The 23,926-nt window shown below is 31.3% G+C and overlaps 1 protein-coding gene across 2 annotated transcripts in view; it reads left to right on the forward strand.

Annotated features, from left to right (window-relative positions):
* The first annotated feature begins 795 nt into the window (after positions 1–795).
* Positions 796–23,926, forward strand: part of LOC125073719 (transcriptional activator cubitus interruptus) — a 95,859-nt gene continuing 72,728 nt past the window's right edge. For both annotated transcript variants that reach the window (XM_047684706.1, XM_047684707.1), the window contains exon 1: positions 796–1,074. The gene's annotated coding sequence lies outside the window, so the exon portion shown is untranslated. The remainder of the gene's footprint in view (positions 1,075–23,926) is intronic.

A 23,926-nucleotide genomic window follows, 5' to 3' on the forward strand; every position in this document is an offset into this window, starting at 1 on the left:
TCTGTGTGTGAATTTCGTTCAGGTCAGTTTTTATTGAATCGCAAACCTTAACTTATTCAGTACAGATAATAAATAATGATAGTATTTGGTTTCGGAACCTACTTATATTGATTTTGGGGGATACATCTAATATCATAAAAAAAAAACTTTTATCGCTACATTTCCAAGCCAAATTAAATGGTAATACTCTCTGAACATTATTTATTATGTATTATTGGTATCGAATTATATAACTCATTGAATTGTTTCAATAATTCTTTACACAATGACGAAATAAATCGCATTATTCTGCACCATAAAAACCACATCTATAGTCAATGATTTGTTAATAATATACCATTATGAAAACGATCTTAACTATGAATACTAATTTATTACTCCGCCCACCCATCAAGCATATACTTACTTACCCATCGAAGTTGACTCATTAAAAACATTTTATCGTTCATGCAAATCCATGAATTATCATTGTTTATGTTAGTGCATCAGTCAGCATAGCGCTAAGAAAATGCGATTAAGACATTATCTGGCTACCACTATCCGCGCCAGACAGGGACGGAACACAAATACGCCCGCATATAATTTGTACAGAAATAACTTTGCGTGCGAGTGGGACGCCGCGATTGAAATGTCAGTCTCGACGCGCGCATAATGAGAAATCGGCCGTCTCTTTCGCTCCTGACGTTTTACAATCGCTTATTGTCATGTTACTGTCTCGTTTCGACGGGCGAGATTGAGATGAAATCGCCGGCAGCGGCCTTTCCGAGTCCTCCTATTGCTATATTGGTGTGCGCCGCGCCGGCGACGGACGTCGTCACTGCCCTTTTTTTATTTTCGATATATTTTAATAAACAAACGCTTTTATTTTTATTTATCAATAAAAAGTGACATTTGGGGATTCGAGTGACAGTGGATAATTGGATGTTCGATAAGAAATTTTAGTGTAATTAAGTTTATTTAATTAATTTGACAAGTGCGCGTGTGATTTGTGTTGTATTTATTATTATGCGAATGGATTGCTGCCGCCACAATACAGTCCGACACGAGGTGACCCGACATTTACTTATCAGTCAAGTAAGTAATTCAGCTATGTAGAATTATTTGTAAAAATATTCGATGTCATCATTTTAGTCTGAAGCCGCTTCAAAAAATAAAAATAAAAAAATAGTCAAAATATATATAGCAGATTTTTAATTAATTGTCGTTAAATCGTATTTATACCGTAACGTTTTCGGAATTCCGCCCGTCGGACCTTAAAACTCGTCCTTTTAACTCAAGTGACAAGTTTTCGTTTTAGCAAAGGTTTCCAACATGTGGTCCAGAGCATTTGTACCTGCCTCGGCCAGAATGAGAAGGGCCTTACTTTTTGTAACTTTAAAAACAAAGAAATCCAACGACGACGGGGAGCCCGGTCGGTGTTGCAGTTCGGTCACGTTTTTAGTCTTTCCCGGGAATTGCCAGGAATATTTTTTTATTTATCACCTAACCCCTTGTCGACGTTGCATTTTTATTAATGTGTTATCGTGTGTTTGTTTAAGTGAGAATACATTTCATTTAAATGAAATAATTATTCTTAACACATTCTACATGTTTCGTACGAAAAATTCGTAGTTATACATACATAATAGTTACTACATACATACAAAGTTTTTACATTAAAGTAATTATACGGAATCCTTAAATATAATATTAGTTATATTATATAAAACATTACATATATTTTGAAGTAAATTCGAGCTGTACAATTCTTATCAATATCACGACCCGAATTCAGATTCAGAAATTTCGATCACGACTAAAGAATGATTTACGTTTTGAGTTCATAAAGGAATTCGATTTCTTTAGTATTTATTGACTCCTAGTACTCTTACTCCCCCGGGAACCGTTAATTGATGCTGTAAGGAATACTAGAGTCAATGGAAATGGACAAACAACAAAAAATACTGTTAATTGTTTGAATATTTTATTTACATCATTATTAGTAATTCAAATATATTTTTAAAAGGTAACATTAAGAATTTCAAGCTATGATAAGACTACAAATATTACCTCATTAAATAAATCAAATTAGTTATATCTATTTGAATGAAAAATTCCATATATGTATACATCAAAATATTTTCACATAGAAATATGACCAAATATACAAAGGTACAAAATTTTAACGGTATTATTCGTTTCATTTATTTCTAAAACACTTTTAATCCTTTTATGAATAAATAACATATAAATTTTACATGTTACCCTTAAATAAAAACTAGCATATACAATGCTTTTTCAATACAATAGTTTCGGAGATATTACAAGAAATCTGAATAGATGGATAAAAAAAGCGCGTGGCATGCGGTGCGATGATGATATCACACGGGTGAAAAAATCGCTTATAAATCGTCAATAATATACCGATTAAATCATAATATTTACGTTTTCATTATTTAAAAGAATTTCAGGGGATAGCAAGGTATAAGAAACAATTGAGTACCGAGAGGCGTGCGTTAGATAACGTAAAGAACTGAAGGCAAATTCAAACCAGTGCAAACACCAAAGACTTTTTCATGCTTATTTTGTGTTAGGAATAAAAAAAGTTTTACCTTCCTTGGAGTTCAAACTAGCTTCAATAAAAATTTCATCAAATTTGGTTTAGTGGTTTTACTGAGAAAGAGTAACAGGCAGACAGATAGAGTTACTTTCGAATTTATAATATTAGTATAGATTTGCGTGCTATAAGGCGGCGAAAACCTGCACGGCGGAATGATCTCCAAACTTTTTTAAAGGAGGGTGGGACTTAGTTAAAAGTATATGCAGACTTCGCTTTATAATTTATCAAAGCAGTAAAAAATTTAATAATTAATTGAATTTTATACCCGAATATATCTAAAAACATAGAAATGTGGTATAGAGAACATTAGTACATAACCTTTAATAAGGTAAAAGTTACACGTCATTTTACATACATATAAAGATACCTATTAAATAAATCAAAAAAATCTTTATTCAAATATCATTTCGGTAGTAGATTCTAAAGAAAGATTCTGAAAGAAACTCAGTAGTTACTCACTTCCAAAATTTTAATTACAGAGTATGTCAGTAAAAAACAATTATAATTTTTAAATATCCTGAAATCTACCCTTTTTTTTATTTTTAATATAGTCTAATAATGAATAATATGCCTTATTTATCAATGTTGTTTTGACTTAAGCTTTAAACTTTTTAATAATATTACTAGAACAGGAATAGTTTAAATTTGAAGGTGATGAAGCTGTGAAATCTAGGTAACACATTCTTAAATCTTCTCTGAAACGCGCCCTATCTTCTGTTATATGTTTAATATATATTAGTTTAGGCAACACAAATAACAGTCTCCCCATTTTTTAGAATATATATAATATATATCAGAAATGAAGACAGTATGATATTATCGGTAGTTCGTATGTACACTATTAGTAAGTCATACCCGGAACATCGACATCTCAAAATATGATATCACGACCCGAACTGCTCCGACCCGTGATCACGAACATTTCTCGGCATCACGGAAATGGAGACTTTATAAAATACATCCATACATACTTGTATTAGTATTTATTATTTATGCCCGCGGCTTCTTCTACTCGGCTTTTGTTTTGAGGATCAGAAAACAAGCATTTCAACAAACTTAAGTAATATCATAAAACTTACTCAACTCATCATCATGAGCTAATATCGAATAGTTATTTAAAAATGTATTAATTTATTACTGAGATTCAAATATTTGTATAAATCTAGAATCGCTTTAGACTGTCCTGAATGAAAGATAATTTTATCTCATTCATATCAAGTGACACAAAAGTTTGAACTTTGCACAGATAATAAATATTTTATGAATGGATTCCAAGTATTCAAGCGTTACATGCATGGACTTTTATCTTAGAGACAGATTGTTTGCTAAACTTTATTCTGTCAAGACTACAAAACAATATTCTTCAATCATTTGGGCTATATAAACCTTTGAGCTAGAATTTTACATTATTTCATCATACGTAAAGCTATAACAGATTATTATATTATACATATAATAATAATGCTTTGAGTATTTTTATATTAAGGTTTAACAGTTTTTACACTATTTAAAATCGCTCTCGTATTTCTGCCTTGAAATTTTAATTTATCGAACAGTCCGATTTAAAACGATTTGCCTTAGATAGCCCATTTATTGAGAAAAGCAATATACATTGTATAACATCACGATACGACCAACAGGGGCGAAAAAGTGACGTTTAACGCGAATCAAATCGCCCAGAGAGGCTGTTCTATAATAAAAATAATATATCTTCGTATAAGTAAGAAGAGCCGAAGCGCCCAAATTGGTGCTTTTGGAAAATGAGGTTTAAATATTTACTTTAAATGTCATTTTTCAATATCAATTTTGGCGCTTAAGCATTACTCATTTTGCACTGGCAATATGAAGCCTTTTCATTATATTTAAATTTATCATACTTGTATATTTACTGTATAGATTTCTACTCCTTAATTCAAGTATATATTACATGCATATAAGTTTAATAAGCTATGTCCTTAGTTCATAGCTCAACTGTATAAAACATATATGTAATTTGGCGAAGATCTTTGCCTCATACTGTTAATGTAGATTATGAGTTTTAACGACATTTTGAATTTAGAACGCTGCGCCCCCTTTTTGTTTTAATTCATCAACTGTAAAATAGGTGTCATTATATTTAAAAGAGACTTATCTTGTAATATATGTTTTTCGGTATTCGATAAACACAATATATAACAAATATATTATAATAAATAAATATATAAATTGTACGCTTCTTTTATTTAGGGCTGTATATATGTTTTATTTATTAATTTTCTCTTCGTGGTGTACAATAATATAAAAAAGTATTTATAAATATATGTATATAGTTTATTAAGTCCATAAAGAAGAATCAAGTTGATTTTATTATTTTTTAAAAATGTATTTAAATTATTTGTGATTATCAAAATTGTGATTATACACAATATTTATAGATGACATATTATTAATATGTTTAGCTGTATGTTTGTTCTCAATAATCTAATAATAAATGGGCAGTATATGTGTTTGCTTTTTGTTGTCTAATAACACCTAAACAGCGGAATGAAATAACTCTCGGAACGTCAAGAGAGTATGGAAGATATTTTTGAATACTTACATATAGAGTGGCATATTGAGCCGAGATGGCCCAGTGGCTAGAACGCGTGCATCTTAACCGATGATTTCGGGCTCAAACCCAGGCAGGCACCACTGAAATTTCATGTGCTTAATTTGTGTTTATAATTCATCTCGTGCTCGGCGGTGAAGGAAAACATCGTGAGGAAACCTGCATGTGTCTAATTTCAACGAAATTCTGCCACATGTGTATTCCGCCAACCCGCATTGGAGCAGCGTGGTGGAATATGCTCCAAAACCTTCTCCTCAAATGGAGAGGAGGCCTTTATCCCAGCTGTGGGACATTTACGGGCTGCTAATGCTATGCATATAGAGTGATTACTACATAGTAATGTATGTCTATCGAAGCGGACGGACAATACCTTATTCGTATATATTAATATAAAAAATAAATATTTATCTTGAGTATGACTTAGATATTTCAAAAACAAAATAAATCTTCAAATTATAATTTATTACTTACCGTTCTTTGTAATAAAGAAAATAAATTATATAGTTCGGTTTGACCATTGTGTAATAATAAAATTACATAGTATATATCTTCGTAAGTAGTCATTTTTAAATATTAACATAACTATGAGAAAGTTAAATGATACGTATGGTTTCGGTAATTGCTTAATCAAGTCGATTGATCATCAATAGAGCGATCGAGCTGCGCGGGCGCATGTCGACGACCGACCGGCGTCGCTAGTGATGTACCATCGGATACGGATGTAGATAATATCTGAATAGCATTAATTTTATTTATCCTCCTCGTTTTATGTAAAATGCATTCAAATAAAAGGATATCTTTAATTCATTACAGTTTAAAAATACTTTAAAGATTCGTTAAAAATGTTTCGTTCCTTTTATAAAAATAAAATTTTAAAAGAGTTGCAATGATATGGGATCAAACATTAACAATAACCATTAAATGAACCCAATACTTATGTTTAAAAAATATTGTATTACATTATTAGAATACTTTTAAAATAAGTTATTTAGCTGGATGTTAGTTATCGTTGATTTCAGACACGATGTATATATTACTTGTGTATTTTTGTAACTACCGATAGGATCTGCTCGAATCGAAAAGTCAATGTAATTTTATATATAAAAAAAAAACAAATAATTATACTAAATCGCTCGTAAGATAAGACCTATCTGAATTATATTCGATTTTCAAGTTAAATAAATTTCGGGATTTAAATCTATATTAATATACAAGGAGACGATTTATTGTGTTTCCTAATTGAAAAAAAGCTGCTGAATCGATGTATATATAAAACTTATATCAGAGGGTGCAGCATCTCCCGTCGCTTCTTCTTGTTAAAATATATCGATAATTATCATGTTTTATATCCGTTTTCGATTTTTTTTTATTTAGTATCGTTGTGCCGGTTTTTAGCATCACTACTTTGTATGAAAGATCTGTTTTGTTTGTGGAACGATGATAATGTAATATTTCTTTATGCTTTCATAACCTTTAAAGCAAATGCTTTTCGAATAAAGTTTGTTGAGAATAATCTAAATTTATCGTCCGTAACGAAGATTTTCGCGATTTTGATACTTGAACTTGTTATTTGTACCGAATTTTTTGATACTTTCGTTTTAATTTATATTTGGCATTTTGTCAAGTGTAACTTCTTTTCCTTATAGTTTTCAAGTAAATATATTTATTTAAAAGCTAATTAAATTGTAACTATACCTAAAGCTAATACGTATAGTTATGTTATTTGGCGTAGGAACTGGTCGTAAAGGGTCAAACGCGGTCACGGCGAGATGAAGACATCGGTACAGATGCATTAGTACTTGATAATGGTGCTTTAACATCGAATTCTCTTATGGTTAGTAAAACCTTTTTTTGATTAACACGTTTTTAAACATTTATACAAAAATCAGAAAAATAATAAATTATAAAATAATTATTACATTTTAAAAATGTAATTCTTTTCAGTCTTGTTTGTGTAACATAATATTGGCTGAATGATTTGCGCACAATAAATACAGATATATGTCAAATAAAAAAAAATTATGTCAAATTTATCTCAACTTTGAAAATCATTTGAAAGATTCCATTTATATTGATTTAACGATTTTGTAGAATTAATTATGATTTAATTACAACTTTATTATTTTAAATATATAATTAACATAACATATCACTTTATAGAACCCTTAAAGTTTATAGTCTTATCTTGTAACAAATAAACTGTATGAATAGAGATTTTTTTTTATCTTCCATGTTGGTATCGTAATTTGTACCTTTAATACACTATAGAAAAATTAACAGACCAGTGGTAACCATTATAAAGTCTATTTGTATATAACATTGTACAAAGCACATGTTAATCAAACCTGGTTTTATTATTTAGTAATTGTGGGAAGACATTCAAAATTTTTTTTTTCTAATTATATTGGATTTTTTTTTAATGATTTGTTTTTGTAACTTTGTAGATATAGTGTAACGCATGTAATTATCCATCTGCTAGATAGTACATGGAGTTTATTGTTGATAAAAGATCAATATGCCGAGATGGCCCCGTGGTTAGAACGCGTGTATCCGTTGTTAACCGATGATTTCGGGTTCAAACCCTTGCAAGCACCACTGAATTTTCATGTGCTTAATTTGTGTTTATAATTTATCTCGTGCTCGGCGGTGAAGGAAAACATCGTGAAGAAACCCGCATGTGTCTAATTTCAACGAAATTCTTCCACATGTGTATTCCGTCAACACGCATTGGAGCAGCGTAGTGGAATATGCTCCAAACCGTCTGCTCAAAGGGAGAGGAGGCCTTGGCTTAGCAGTGGGAAATTTACAGGCTGCTAATGTAATGTAAAAAAAAGAGATTAATTAGAGAAGTCTGGAGTCTTATTTTACTTGCAATGGGGATGCGTGGCAGAATTTCATATGACGTGTACATGTTTCAATGACCAATCACGAGACGGATCATAAACAAAAATTTACATCAAACTTAATAGAGGTCTACTTGTCCAGGTTTTAACACGTGAGCTTCGGTTAAATTTCGCTCGGCCATCTTGGATTTTTTCAAATATATACGAATACAATTATGTAAAAAGATATCTTAAGACAGAGCTTGCTTAATGCTTATCGTTTGAAGAGATTTCTTCCAGCAAACCTACCTGTACGTAAATAAACGTATACTGAATTTGTGTGGATTACCAGAGCCGAATTAAGTACAAGATAAAGTATATGCTTTAACTATAACTATATATAGTACGACTAAGTACAAGAGTATAGTATCTTGTGTCTACGTACGTATTTCATTATGTAAATTAGAATAATAAAAAAGTTCAATCAATTTCGTTCTAGCTTTTCTTTGTTTGATACACAGATTGCATTATAAAATATGTAATTTACTTTTGGAGACGAGAATTGATTTTATTACTCTGTATGGAAAATTTTGAATATGTAAAATGTACTTAAGTGTATTTTAAGGCCAGCGGGATATTGACCGGATACCACCTATTACTATGATGTTATTGATTTTTACCGTAACGTAAACCTTATTTAACTATCAAATAAATAAATTACTAAATAAACACGGATAGCATTGTTCTTAGCAAAAATATGAATGAATTTTCAAAACTCAAATATTACACAGAGTATTCATCGGAATTGCGTCAGAGAGCGTGACATTACCAGAAAATACGACCACAAAATATTTGTACAGTCAGCATAGTAATAAACACACAGAAGCGAGTCAAATTTGGGTCTCTCCAAATAATATAAAAAAAAACCGAAAAGCATCGACAGAGTCATCTTTCTAGGGTAGAACTAATTGGTGTTCGTTGGTTATAGTTAAAAAAGTTATTTGTTGTGTTCCTACGCTATTTGATAGACCCACCGAAGCGGGAACGTGAGTTAACAGCAAAAAATAACTTGACCGCTTGAGCATTTGCTTTTGGTAAAAATTCTAATAAATAGTCACGCTGTGTCGTAACCGAACGCTTGTATCTGCTTCATCATTGTGATCAATTCGATCATATGTGCTATAAAAATACTCAATTATAGAAAAATAAATCAAGTATCAAAACTATCCATTCGTGTTACATTTTTATATTATATTTATTAAATAAATTTAGTTGTTTTAGTAAATTATGAGCTTACTTTGATTGAAGAGAATGAACGCGTTTATACTACCTGTACATGCGTACCCACTTATAAATATGTAAGGCTGTCCACACAAAAGAGATCTATCCGAAGACTTGCTAACAAGGGTTTAAAAAAAATCCAAGAGTGGCCGAATTTGTTGCCGAACAATGGACCAGAGAACAGACATGCAGGTAGAATAAATTCCCTATTGTTGACTGCCATTAGGATGTAATGCTTTAGGATTTCAATGTAATAAATTCAATGAATGCAAGGTTTCTGTGAGCGCAATTCTCTACAAAAAAGTAGGTTGTTAGCGCATTTCAAAATAATCTTCAACGATAATTATCAACTTAATTCTTGTCAAGCCTTTAGACTATCTACAATTAGATTTGACATATTCAGCTTCAAAGTTTGTGCAAAGCTTATTATTAATATTATTTGAAGTAAACTTCAAATGTTATCCTAATCAAATTTCCAATAAAGTTATCAGATATCAAGAAAAAAAGTCGATTCTTATTTTGAAAACTCATTAATCCTTTCCATTTGAAATGATCTCATTTCTGAGAATCATCTTCGAAAACGAATATTAAACCATCTAAATGGAATAAAAACTCGATTCAAATAAAAACCTTTTCACGTTTTACATCTCGATCATCGAAAAAAGTTCGATCTGATATCGAAATTTATAAATTATTAAATAAATGTTCAGTACAAATCGCGATCCAGAGTCGATCGGTTAAATTAATGACTCCTCTTTCACCGACGAAGTGTCGGTTACGGTCCCTTCTACCTGACTTGACGAGTCTATTTAGACATCAAAATACACTTTTTTGTCGGTATATATCTGTGAAACTAGTTTCGGGAACACAAAACAATTTCCTTTGTTGGAACGCCTTAATGATTTTTTCGTCACAATTTGGCGATTTTGCCGGCTATTCTGCGAAATCTATGGCATTTGGACTTACCTGTTTTGAGAAACAATATGAAAGGCGCATTTAGCTGTCAAGTGGGGTGTAATTTATTGTAACTGCTGATAGATCAGATGCTTACGAGGTGTCTTTAGTATCTTTGGACTAACAAATATTAGACGCCCAATTATCTGATTTATTGTATACGTTTTGGCACATTCGTGATTGCTTTTCGGTGTTATACGTCTATCAAATAGAACTATTTAACTAAACTAGATACTGTTTCGAGATACAGAAGCATTACCATAAATACACTTGAAATCTTGTTTCAAAAGTATCCCTTCCTCATTTAAGATGTTAACAATCTCTAATATCACCGGAAATGATATAAGCGTTGGTATTAAACAATCAAGTGTATAACCTTATCTGAGACAGACATACAGACAGGATGCCCGTGTTAGCTCCTGAGTGACGGACAGATCCCGAAGCAAACTCGCTTGTTATATGGAATGATTGCTTCATGTTTTGAAACTGATACAGGTCATGGATTTTATGTACAAGTATTTGAATGTAATAGTGGAATCTTGTATCGTCTCGTTTGTATCAATGATTCGTAGTAATAAAATGAATACCAAATAATATATGCTGAATATTGTCTTATATTAACGTAAATTGATGACTTAAATTTTAATTACAAAATCAAAATTTTCTAATGAAGACATAACCATAAAAGTCGATGAATTAAATATCTGTGATATTTGAATTATAAGATGTTAACTTGTTTAATTAGACTCGGATTTTAATGTTTCCTGTATAATCATATACCTCATACTGAACCAGTTGGATGGAGCAAGGTATACCTATAATAAACACAGATATGCAAAATAATGATTTAAAAGAGTGTTTGAGTTGGAATTGTGATTACGAATTCCTCAAAATAATACATTGAAGAAGTTGTTCCTTTAGTTAAAACCTTCATCGATGAGGTTTTTTAATCATTCTAATATTATAAGGAGATCGATTTTGTTTTTTTTAATCGGATTTCTGTAAAAATAAATCGATTTATGTAGAATTTTTCATGTAGTGTTTATATTTCGATTTTTACAGTCTATACTATAAGAACGCACTTTGGTTGTTTAAACGCTACCGTTTTTTTAATACTATATCAGCGTTTTTGAAGCAAAAATTCCTACAGTATACTTAGCCGAGTATACTTTACCGTCCATAAGAATTTCATAATCTTTACAGAAAAAAATACAATAGAATATATCTTTTGTATCCGCCTTTCAATATCAAACCTTATCAAAATAATAAAGTATTCATTTACATTTATTATATTTAAACTTCGCAATAACAATGTGTTAAGCCTTAATTTTGCATGTAGAACAGCAGAATTCATGATCCTATTAAAAGTATGTTTTTAAATAATTTAACAAATATTATCTATATCTCACGCTTGGTTCATTTTAGTATAACTAAGATCAAATGTTTCAGTTCCAAAAAATCTTAAAACGCCTAAATCAACGTGGAGATAATAATGTCCAAATATAAGAGATCCTCAGTAGCTCGCACTAGCATGCTAAGTGACAAGACAAACTGTTATTATCACCTTCGGCTTAGGGTAATGTGTTTGGTTTGGCTCTATGTGCTTAGGGCTTCATGTGTGGAATGAAACTTTTCTTACATATTTCCAAACTTTTAATACTTACTAGTTTTTAAATAAGGCTATTACTACATATTTCATCTTCTTTATTAATTATAATAGTAATTATATCTATTAAACTGTTTCCATTAATCATTCTCTGTAAGGTATATTTTAGACATTTAGAAAGTATCTGTGAAAGCAATTATTTCGTAATTAAACATGTTCAATATAAAATAATAGTGATATTTTTCTGATACACACGAATAAATAGCAAATTTAATATTTGGCTTAGAAGAATAGATCATATCAACGAAAGTTGATAACGTTGATCCATTATCTGAGCCCAGTACGACCCTAGGTCGTGCTATAAAACTCAAAGCACTAATAGTTAATTCTATACCAGAACCAGTTTTAGTAGGAATGCGAGTGGGCGAGTTCGGATCCCCACTGTTTGTACAAGAAATGTTTCTACCCAATGTGATGCAACAGAGAAATGTTCTATTGAAACCATAGCTGATATCATGATGCCTGAATTAAGTTGTTTTGTGAATGCATCAACATAATTTAACTCATCTTATATATAAATTGTCTTCGCAGTATGATGTTATACTTTTTACAAAATTACATTATCTTTCACGCGATTTTATGAACTGTAATAAAGCTCTATTTAAATGCATTTGAACTCTTATAAACCTAAACACAGAAAATATAAATGATACCAATATAAACTAATCTGTAAATCTTCAATTAGTTTTAAGTACAACTAAAGACTTACTAAATGTTATTGAAGAATAAAACCAGACTCATAAAGTTTAAATACTACTTCTCAAGAACAAAGAAACAAAGGTATGTACAAGTTTATTATGTATCTGAGCCATGGGATAATAACTGAACCCGAATAAGCGCCTGAAGCATTAATTAAAACCATTGTTTTATGGGTACCCTTAGGTATAAAACATAGGCGATTAAAACACCCACTTAAAATACAAGCTGAAGGTTTGTTAATATTTTTGTTTGGTCGTTCATTACCAATTACAGATATAGAAGATCTTTGGATAACTGTTTTCAAACGTTTAACAGGTAGATGCAGAAATTAGTACTATTAAATGATTATGTTGAAATATCAAGAAAATTGAAAAATGAGTAGTCGAATAGAGACTAAACTGCTACTTATTAGATAAATTATTTACAATTTATTCCAAAATTACAAAAGACATAAATAGAGAGCTTTTTTTTCTTCTGTATCGTCCAGATACTTAACTAAATAGTTGATTTAGTTGTGTTCAACAATGGATCTTTTCATCTCATTTGCAGTTTTGAAGAGGGGTTAGAGTACTTTATTATGTAAAATCCTCGAAGGATTGTTTGAACAAGTGGACTGTCTTGTATATCCTATCCTTTCCTCAAATACGACAAATGAAATGTTAACAATAGAATATAGGGATTAAAGAATATTATAACTGAGATTTTAAAGTACCCAAGAAGTTGAGGATTTAATGTCATTTTTTCAATCAATTATATTGTTGAGAATTTGTTCTGATCCTTTAAAATATTCTATTAGTAATGCCACTATTTTTGTGTACACGTTGGTACATTTACAAATGAATAAAATTGTCAACTGTTATTTAGAATTTATTTGCTGCAATGACAATACAAGTTTCTGTATAAATTTTGAATGCTCGTTGACAATGTAAACTTCTTGAATTTTTGGAATCTAACAGTATATTTTATACATACATGAATCGAAAGAAAAACTCTATCAAATGCAAGTTCACGCAACTCCACTAACACTTGAATATATACCTTAGGTTCTTATTCATTGAGAACAATTTTCTTTGCATAATCGTTATACTTATCACGGTGTCCAACAAGTCCAAATTGAAAACCTTATGGCGTTGAATTTAGAAGTCATTTTCCAAATAGTAAATTAAAGTTTACACATTCGTAGGGTCACTAAATGTAATACCAGGAAAGGCTTTAAGTATTATCAATATTGACGGAGCGAGACCGGGGGGCAAACGGTAGCTTATTGATATTATGGATTCTGGATCACGTGAGTCAATATTGATTTTTAACATTTTGTTGTCAAGTTACGGATTTAGTTCGGGCTCAATGTGGAAGGATGTTTGTGGTAGACTCCTTAATGAAGACAGCAGATATTTCATTGAAAGCAAACAAGTCGTACCTAGATATTAATTTATGTTATGTGTCTTATGTATGATATCCTGAATCATTAAAGCAACCAGTTTACTGGTTACCAATATGATGCTGTGCTAATGGTTCGGTCTCTTCTCACGACAATACATGTATATTCTATTTAATATACTTTACTTATATTGAACTTAAACTACCGATGTAACTTTAAAGTTCTTAGTCAACATTAAAATTAAAGATAACAATATAAAAATTAGGAGATATAGATAAAAAATTAGTCCTCGCCACCTAAACAAATAGATAGAACATCTCTGTTTTATTAAGTGACATATTTATCCCTCTTATCATATCTGTGATGGGTATGGTGTGTGTGTGTGCTCGTATTTCAGAACAGCAATGGAAAGTAGATATCTTGAAGTTTGCTCTATAAGAGCACAGTCGTTATTCGATTGTAGTCAGGGATGTCACTTTGAAGTTTTATCTTTCCTTTTCCATCTTTTATTTTGTTACGTAAAAAGATAATATAATAGTGTAAATTGTACTCTATCTACTGTTAAAACAGCATTAAAATAAATCTATTTTAGTTATTTATTTGGTTGACTTATTTTATTTTGTTTATTATTCCTACAATTTTACAATTAAAAAAATAAATATTGTATATTTTATAAAAAAGCTCAAGCTTAGAAAGCTTAATTTATTAGTTGGCTATGTACCCTGATAAAACATTAAGCGTTAGCCCTACATGCGCCCGCGCCGGTAAATATTGACGCGCGCAGTAAGCTGCAGCGAGGCGTCACGGCAAACTGCCTCCACAAACATTTGCCGTACTGTTTGTCATCTACGAGTAGCGGCCATGATTCTTAGTTATCATTACGTTATGGGAGAGTAATTACTTTTATTTTTTATTTACTAACTGTTCTGTCCGTGCCTTTATTTTTTGTACTTTAAAAAATCGATCAAATATTTCTGCTTCATAAATGCCTTTTTAATTTGTATCAATAATTACCCTTTACCCGATAATGAATCTTCACATTCTGTTCAATTTTATTAAACACTTCTTGAAAACAAATTTGCATATTTTCACTTATGAATAATGGTGTACCAAGAAGTTCAACCGGACCATTTTCTTACCGAATAGTCTAAGAATCTAAAGCTAAGGGCAATGAAATAAATACTTATAGCTAATACTTAAGTAAGCGCTGAGCGCACGTTTCAGTCCTCAGGTGATAAAGTTGCAGAACGCGCTCCTAGCTAGTGATGAGCGAAACATCGATATCGATAACATTAAATCACTTTTAACATGTATTAAATTCACTCTGATTAATATTTATGAGTATGCTAAATTTATTGTCGAAAAATTAATTGTATATTCATGGCTTACGTTTAATATTATACGCCGTTCTAGTTAATATTAAACGAATACAAATAGACAAGAAAGAGGCGTGCCGTGAAATAAATAAATGGTGAATCGTACGAGCTTATGATATATGTATGTATATTATTGGTTATGGTTCTAATAAAATATTTGTAGACTGAATATATTTTATTACTGCATAATTTGACTTTATTACAATTTTACTGTCGTTTTTTATACAGCATCGTCTTGATATTGAAATACTTGAATATTTTAATCGTTATTTGAAAAGTTTGACATTTTAATTAGACGCTTAGCATTTCGATTGTGGTCTTCCGAGAAGGACATAACAAAATATAGCATTCATTTCTTATACCAATTATTGATAGGATATTATTACGATATTAAAAAACAATCAAGAACTGTATGATCGGATAAATATTGAAATTAAAATAATGAGCTCAAATATCAAAAAAATCGTTCCAATCAAATCGTTATTTTTTTTGTACCTAAGTCCTAGTTGTAAATAAGTTCTACTCATAAGTGTAACAGTACATTAATTAGAATAAAATATTTTAACAATAAGAAGCGGAATGTTCTCGTTAACTAAACTGGAACGATAAAATACAATTTTGTTAGTCAAACAATAAATACAATTGCATTCAACATTAAAGAATGAATTGAACACGAACGAGAACACTTCATTACATCGCTAACACGAAACAAAAGTACAATAATATCAACTCCGAGTATCAATATTCGATAACAGTCGTACGCTTTCTTCCACAATAATGGTCTGGGCGTGGCGCATGAACAAAACGAAGATCAGACCACAAACAGGTATATTGTTATTACAACGTGACGAATATGTGTAATGAATACGCACGATCTGTGTGCGCAAATTAATAGCTGTGTGTTGGTAAACGAAATTTGATATCATTGACTCCCGGTATTGATCGAGTGCTTGCACATAAAAATACATCGATAGTTGATTAATTTCTCTACACTATTATTATAATATATGTACCTATTCGAACGCTATTTTATAATTATGCAAAGCTGCACTTGATTATCGGGTTTAGCAATGATTATTGCTGTCTAGGATTATTTTTAAATAGCTGGTTTTTAAAAAAAGAATTTTCTAAGTGAGCTTTAAAATTCGTGGATATAAAATAAAGGATTTGACAAGTTGCTGTTCATTTTATTATATAGAGTTTAGATGATACAATTTCATCCCATTTGAAGAGTTCTCAAGCTTGTTAAACCATTTCCTAAGCATTAATAACTTGAATCGTGTCGAAGTCGATTTGAAAAGACGCGCACCGCATTACTCTGAATGTGCTTTAATGATAGTTACGGCCAGTTCTCGGCTCTATATAATTTAGTGAGGATTGAGTTATTAGAAGTACCTCGAAAGATACCGAAGCAAGCCGGCACTGGCTTAATGCGGTTGGTTTTTGAATGTCTTAATGTGGTTTTGATACGGAGAGTGTTGAGTGGTTTTTTTTCAAAGCACGAGTTTTCGTGTTTACTGAACTTAATAATCATGAGGTTTAAATGATTTTTTATATAAAGGTAATATAAATTTTATTTTTAAAATTATCATAACGAAATATCAGAACGGCATTTAGCACATCGTAAATATTAAATTTCTAGGATTAAGTCATTAATTAAAAGCCGCGGACAGCATAGATACATATTTATATCAGCGGTTTGGACAGACGAACACTTTAAAACAATAAAAATCAATATATTTTTTACATGATACTAGAACTATATATTGTTATCTTATTTAATAACTTCCTTAACTTTAACCGATGTTAGTACAAATAATTTTGATGAATTATAATTTGAATATATATTTAACAGGCAACATATAATCAGACGGGCATAGAAATTACATTTTAAATAAAAACAATCGACTTAATTAAATGTCTTTGGTTTTTTTTTCTCTTACAAATTACCTTATTATTCCTGGTCCTTCGAGCCGGATCGTGGGCGTAAGTTTGTCGCTTTCTTACGGCCCTCTTGAATTGATTATGGTTTTTTATCTCACATTGTAGGGTAATCACCGCATGTCTTTATCGTTCTTAATGATCTCGGATTAACATGTTCTGATGGCTAGTGTCGGTGGATGACGATACGAAAATTTAAATTGTATTTAGAATACAATCATTTGTGTGCACGTGTTTCAATGTTAATTTATTTTTAACATTCTCTGTAAGTGTGTATGTGCCTTTTAATAATTATAAAAAGTTTTATGAGATAAAGGATATAATTATTATCATTATGAATAGTTTTCTATCACTAGTCTCTCCATCTAGACTCTCTATTCACTGATTGGGTAGAACTTTAATTGTGTTTTAATTTGTTATTTGCACAATAACAATTTAAATTGTATTTATGTAAACTAAATCATTGTTTTCCTATTACATTTTAAAATACAAATTCTATTACAGTTACGGTATAATAAACTATTAGGAAATAATCTATCGAAGCGTCGTATACTAAATACGCCACGTCATGTACCATTTCTTTATCTATATCTGTAGGGGTTTTAAGCACTAATGACGTGAGTTGCTTATTTCTTTGTACGATAGTAATTAATTAATATTTTGAGAGCTTTTGTAATATTTTCAATGGCCGAAGCAACAATGTTTGGATTAAAATATTCTTAAGTTTCTAATCATGTATTTTGTTGTCTAAATTTTTTTTTACATCACAATGTTTGAGTTGTATTAATGCAACAAATGTTTTATTCTCGTATGAGATAGCAAATAACTACGATAAATATATCATCCTGAGTTCTTAAACATTTAATAGTAGTCTAACCCAGTCCACCGCACTGCATAACTTAAAACAAAAGAATCCAACAGTTCGAATTCGAAAGCGAACTGGAACGGGTCCTAACGAACTGAAAGTATCTTTTTATTTTTCTACGTTAGCAAGACAGCATGTCGACGAACGAGAGTTCCTCCGGGCGATTTGGGCATTTTTTTTCCTCTCATACCGATGTGCTTGCCCTCTCCGGGCTTGTTCTTCGGGTAATGGCTTCATTATACCATTCGGAATCTCGGAAAGCAGCTTGGGGCCGCCCGCGAAACTGGTCACCTTTACGAAATAAAACGATACTTATTCATACGGCGACTGTTTAGAGTTTAGACTTTAACTTAAATTGGTTTAGATATTTTATTTTGGCAACGAATGTTCAATTTTGTTAGTTCAAACAATATTTTTCTTCGAAATAGATATTTTAGAAGTAATTTTTTAATAAACATTATTTATAGGTTTTTAATAAAATTATTATTTTCTTTTTTTTTATTATTGCAATGCCAAACTAAATTGATAAGAATTAAAAGCTGTAAAATTTTATAATAAATAAAATTATGACAACACACAGTCAAAATGCTTAAAGTAATCATTTTTGAGTTATTATGTAATTATGTCGTCAGTTTCGTGATTTTTCAGACAGCTCGTACTTTTAGCGATGCAATTTTGTTACATCAGGTGATTTCTCAATTATATAATAAATAATAATAATAATATACAACTTTATTTTTCTAACTTTGCACGAATGAGTCGTACTTGAATAACTTTATTTTTTAATAGTAATTTTCGATAGATATGTGTATCGATAATTACGTGTCACAACACTAATTTACTACCGATTTTCAATCACGGAGGTCTTCGAACGGTTCCGAATAATGACAGGTTTTCACGCGAATTCGTTGAAGAATTATTTTCAAACTAATTTGAGTATCGGGTGGAAGCGCGACCATTTTACTTTCTGCCTTGTAATTATGCACCGGACCATCTTAACCACTGAAGTGTATGCCGTATTTTCGCGGAATATGCTATCGCAAATATAATAGGCGTTGTTGGTTTAAAAGTTACTTAAACGAATGTTTTATGCAATGGTATATTGATGTATTTATACTAATATTATAAATCCGAAAATAGCTCTATTATAGTCTGTCCATCTGTCTGTCCGTTGCTCTTTTACGGCCGAAAATCTAACCCGAATTTGATGAAACTTGACTTCAAGATTTACTACTTTTATGCCTCGCATTTTTCGACCAACGCGAGAGAATCATATATTTGTATAATATCTAATTTATTAACTTTAAAATATTTTATTTGATACTAGCTTCCGTCCAAGCTTCCTCCCATTCGTTCCCATTTTTGGTTTGTTAGATTTTATCCAAATCTATTCAGTTATTTTTGCGTGATTGCGCGATTGAATAATTATAAAAATATTTTGAAACGACTTCAAGAATTACGTATGAATTAATGATAGATATTATTCAAACCTGGAAATCAATATTAAAAACCTTTCAATTATTCTAAGTGTAGATGTCATCTTTACCCCATAAAGAACCCAGAAAAGTTGACCGCCATCTTTTGTACGCACACAAAGGCAACATTAATCGACGTTACATCTGTTTGTATGTTTTTATTCAAACATTGAACGTGTAATATGTTGTAAATACAGTGAAACGGTGCGCAATTGAAACATACACTCCTTAATAATCGTAGGGTTGAAAAGTAGTGATTACGCTATGTGGGCGGGTTATATCATTTCTGTAGGAGGAATGTGATTGTATGCACTTTATTCAATGCGTTGTAGTTTAACTTATGTAATTTTACTGAAGACGTTTATTATTATAAGTTTTATATTTTATTGCTAGTACTGTATTAACAGATCTTGTTGATATTATATAATCTATTGCTTATGCAACTTGATTCTTTTGTATGAATTAACTATTCAAACTGTAAAATAAAACGAATCTATTAAAGGTATGTTTATTTAAGGCTGTTTAGTCAAATTAATATTCAATGGCATCTATCTTATATAATAAATATTGGACAATATCACACTCTGATCCCAATGTAAGTAGCTAAAGCACTAGTGTTATGGAAAATCAGAAGTAGCGACGGTACCACATACACACAGACCGAAGACAACACCGAAAACTAATTAACTTTTTCTAAATCGACTCGGCCGGGAATCGAACCCGGGACCTCGGATTGGCGTTCCCATGAAAATCGGTGTACACACTACTCAACCACGGAGGTCGTCAAAATATTAAAAAATAGTTAGTGTTTATGTGTATGTATGTAATGGTCCAGTTCTAGAAATGATTGCCTTGTTTAAAAGATACATTATTCCTGAGTGATATAGGGCTTAAATTATATTTCTTTATTAATATATTGCATCCTTGCGAGGCTGGACGGGAGTAGTGCTATAAAAGCATAAGTGTGTTTGGTAGTCCGTCGGCAGAATGCAGAGAGATGCATTTAGTAAGCTGTAGAGCAGTTACTACTTTTTACCACGGAAAAAGACAAAAGCACGGTTAACAACTAAATAAAACACAATCGTATTCTAAATTTGAATTTTATTTCAAGCAGGTAAATTCGTGTTAAAATGCGCGAACATGCATTCTCTGAGCAAAATGCATAATATTCGCAAGAATACAATGCTATGTAAACCGCGGCCGTATTCCAGTCGCGCGCTGCCACAGTTTTGATGCACATACAAAACTTTTAAATTAAAAATACAAAAATGTCAAACGCAATAAAATATTTTACAGGTCGATATAAATGTATGGTGTACTTATTCTGTGAAAGTCACGCTATTAAAATTATAAATAAAACTATTCTATATTTAAAATTTAAGCTTATAACCGTACACTATGTGTTTGCGTGTGTGTGTGAGAGAGTAACATATATTATAGGGCAGGGAGGCTATTTGGTCATAACTTATAAGCTATAATATATGTTACCGGATAATTGGTCCGTGTTGTGCAGACATGTTTCCACCCACAGATACAAAAATAAAAGATATTATGGTTTAAAAGAGTAAATCAACGTTATGAAATGTCTTTAAAATAATATACATTACATTATAGTTAAGCAAATTAATGTATATACCTAGATAGACAGGATTGCTTTCACTTTCAAAATTATATTATTTTTTAAATCTTGAACAGATTGTTAATAACTGAAAAATTAAAAACGGCTTATAATGTTTTTAATAGAATCTCGCACAAACATTATTTGTTCTTTTTTCAAATATTAATTACTATAATTCTTACTCAAATTTTCTGTCTAAATCGAGAGATCGATAAATTAAATTTAGTCGTATAAATGAAAATCGGAACGGAAATCAAGGTCAATAACAATATGTAGACCCAAAAGGAGAGATGATTGAAATAAATCAATACATTTTTATCATAACGATACATGAACAAAATCGAAAATAATCACAGAGTTCGTGTGATAAAACCAGTAACCAGTATAAAATGTTTAAGTTTACTAAAACCAGTATATGATACATGCTTCAGAGACACTATACACCCCAGTGTGGTCGGAGCGTAATCATATCTATTATCTTGCCATTCTTCACACCGTGTTTACTTTGTAAAGCGATTTATAAGTTAATCTGCCAATGTACATTGTATTTATCAACGTATAAAAACAATCGAGACGGGTGTGCAATCGATTCTTATTCGATAGTCGTCACGTGTGGTCGCGATTATAAGATCGGATGAATCGATAAAGCGTATGTGCGATTATCTCGTGTTAGGCTGAGATCAGATCGTCGAGGATTACGAAAATTCGAATGAATTGATTTTGAAGTGTGAATACAACCTTATTTTTTCTGAATCTTTGAACAGTTTTAATAAAACGTTTTTTAGGTTCTAAACGTTACGTAACGAAAACTGGATACATCTTTAACTTCGTTTGATATTTTATCAAATGCAATATTTTTTATTATCTGGGTCATTTTATTCATATTAAAAAAATCGGTATTTAAGGTGTCATTGTGTCAAACATAGACTAGCTTAGGAGATAATTTTGTCGTCGTAAATATTGACGTAACACATGTCAACGTATAACATGAAAATTGAATCTTATTTTGTGTCTTCATGGATAAATTTTGTTTAATACTTGTTGTTACACTGCTAGATGGCGCTGCAAAATATCAACTTATACCGTCATACAATCCCCTGACAAATGACATACATACATAGTGTTACCACAAAGTTTACCCAGATATTACCCAGTTTAGTGACGTCGACGGAGGCGGCCGTGACGTCAACTAGTTTCAATCAGTGTTGATTTCAAGTGTTCACACCCCACCGACTACGTTCTGAGCCGAGGTGCGATTTCATAGGAGACACTCTCAGGGCGAACGTCACTCTAGAGCTCGAAAGAGTTCCATTCAAGGCTGAGTTTTGAACTCGCCCCAACGTTCGGTGACGCTGTATAGGCCAGTAGGGCCAACAGCACTACATCAAAAAAAAAAAAAAAAATTGTCAGGTATTGCCAAATATTTTTAAGACAGTTCGAAATATTGGCAAGAAATACTTTAATATAATAATAAAACCTGTGCCATGTTTTCAACAAGTGTGTACCGTACTTAAGGCCATATTTATTATGTCGAAACAACACGATTTATAAGTTAATTTCTCCCTCGAGTATTGTATACAGCCGTACTAATGGTCGGGTTTTTATTAGCGTTCTACTCTGATTTACGGCTCTGTAATTGAAGTACCTATGAACGGTTTTATTTATGAAAACACCACCTTGAACGCATCTTTATTGACATCTCGAGATTTATACACCTTATATACATATATAGTTCCCATTTCGAATAAGAAAACATTTTTTTATTTCGCAGTCTGTAACCGATCATAGACATAGGTACTGCAAGAAATATAAACCATCCTTACATGGTCAAAAATGTAGTGGTCAGTCTGTAGTTTTACTGGCTCACTCACCCTTTAAACAGTATTACAACACTAAGCAAAATATTTCATGAGTACGTTGTACCTTACTCTTACACAAAGCCCTCCCATGCAAACTTCTATTTATTTAAATTAGGAACGCAAAACCGCTAAATAAAAGAAACAAAAGAGGAAAGGTACTGAACAGTTCCGTCTATGCCAGATAAATAATTTGTATTTCCAATAATAAAGATTCAGCGATAAAATATTATATCTAAAATGCCTACACGTACGTCTAGATGGAGGTGATATAATTAGCCCTGGTGTTCATTAGCCATGCCCTTAACAGGGTGTCGCTCGACACGTCAAGGCGGGTCGAAGCTAATTGACAAGACTTTTTTTTCTATCTAGAATGGGTATAAGGAATTCTTGATATGGTTCGATAACATTTTTTGTTTATTTCTAGTGACATTGTTTTGTGAGTTTGTACGTTTATTGTCTGCAATAATTTTAATATGTTATACATTTCTGGTTGCGACTTCATCCCTCATAGGAGGTGAGGTATTGATGCTGATGTTTGTAGCTGGTTTGTTCAGTCTTACTGTTTTAAATAATGTGCTTCCGATACTTTTTTAATTGCCTCGTTGCTCTAATGGTTAGATATACAGAACCCGAAGTCCTGGATTCTAAGCCCAGGTTGGACCGATAAAGAGTTATTGAATTTTTCAATCGAAAAAAATTCTGTATCTGTCCGAAACCTCGGAAAGGCTAATATGTCCTTTTTAGTTCGCTGGAAGCCGCTAAGACCGAGTCCAAAATCGTTCAGGACGACTAACCAGTTTTTA

Source organism: Vanessa atalanta, chromosome 25 (genome assembly GCF_905147765.1).
Source record: "Vanessa atalanta chromosome 25, ilVanAtal1.2, whole genome shotgun sequence".
Taxonomy (NCBI): Eukaryota; Metazoa; Arthropoda; class Insecta; order Lepidoptera; family Nymphalidae; genus Vanessa; species Vanessa atalanta.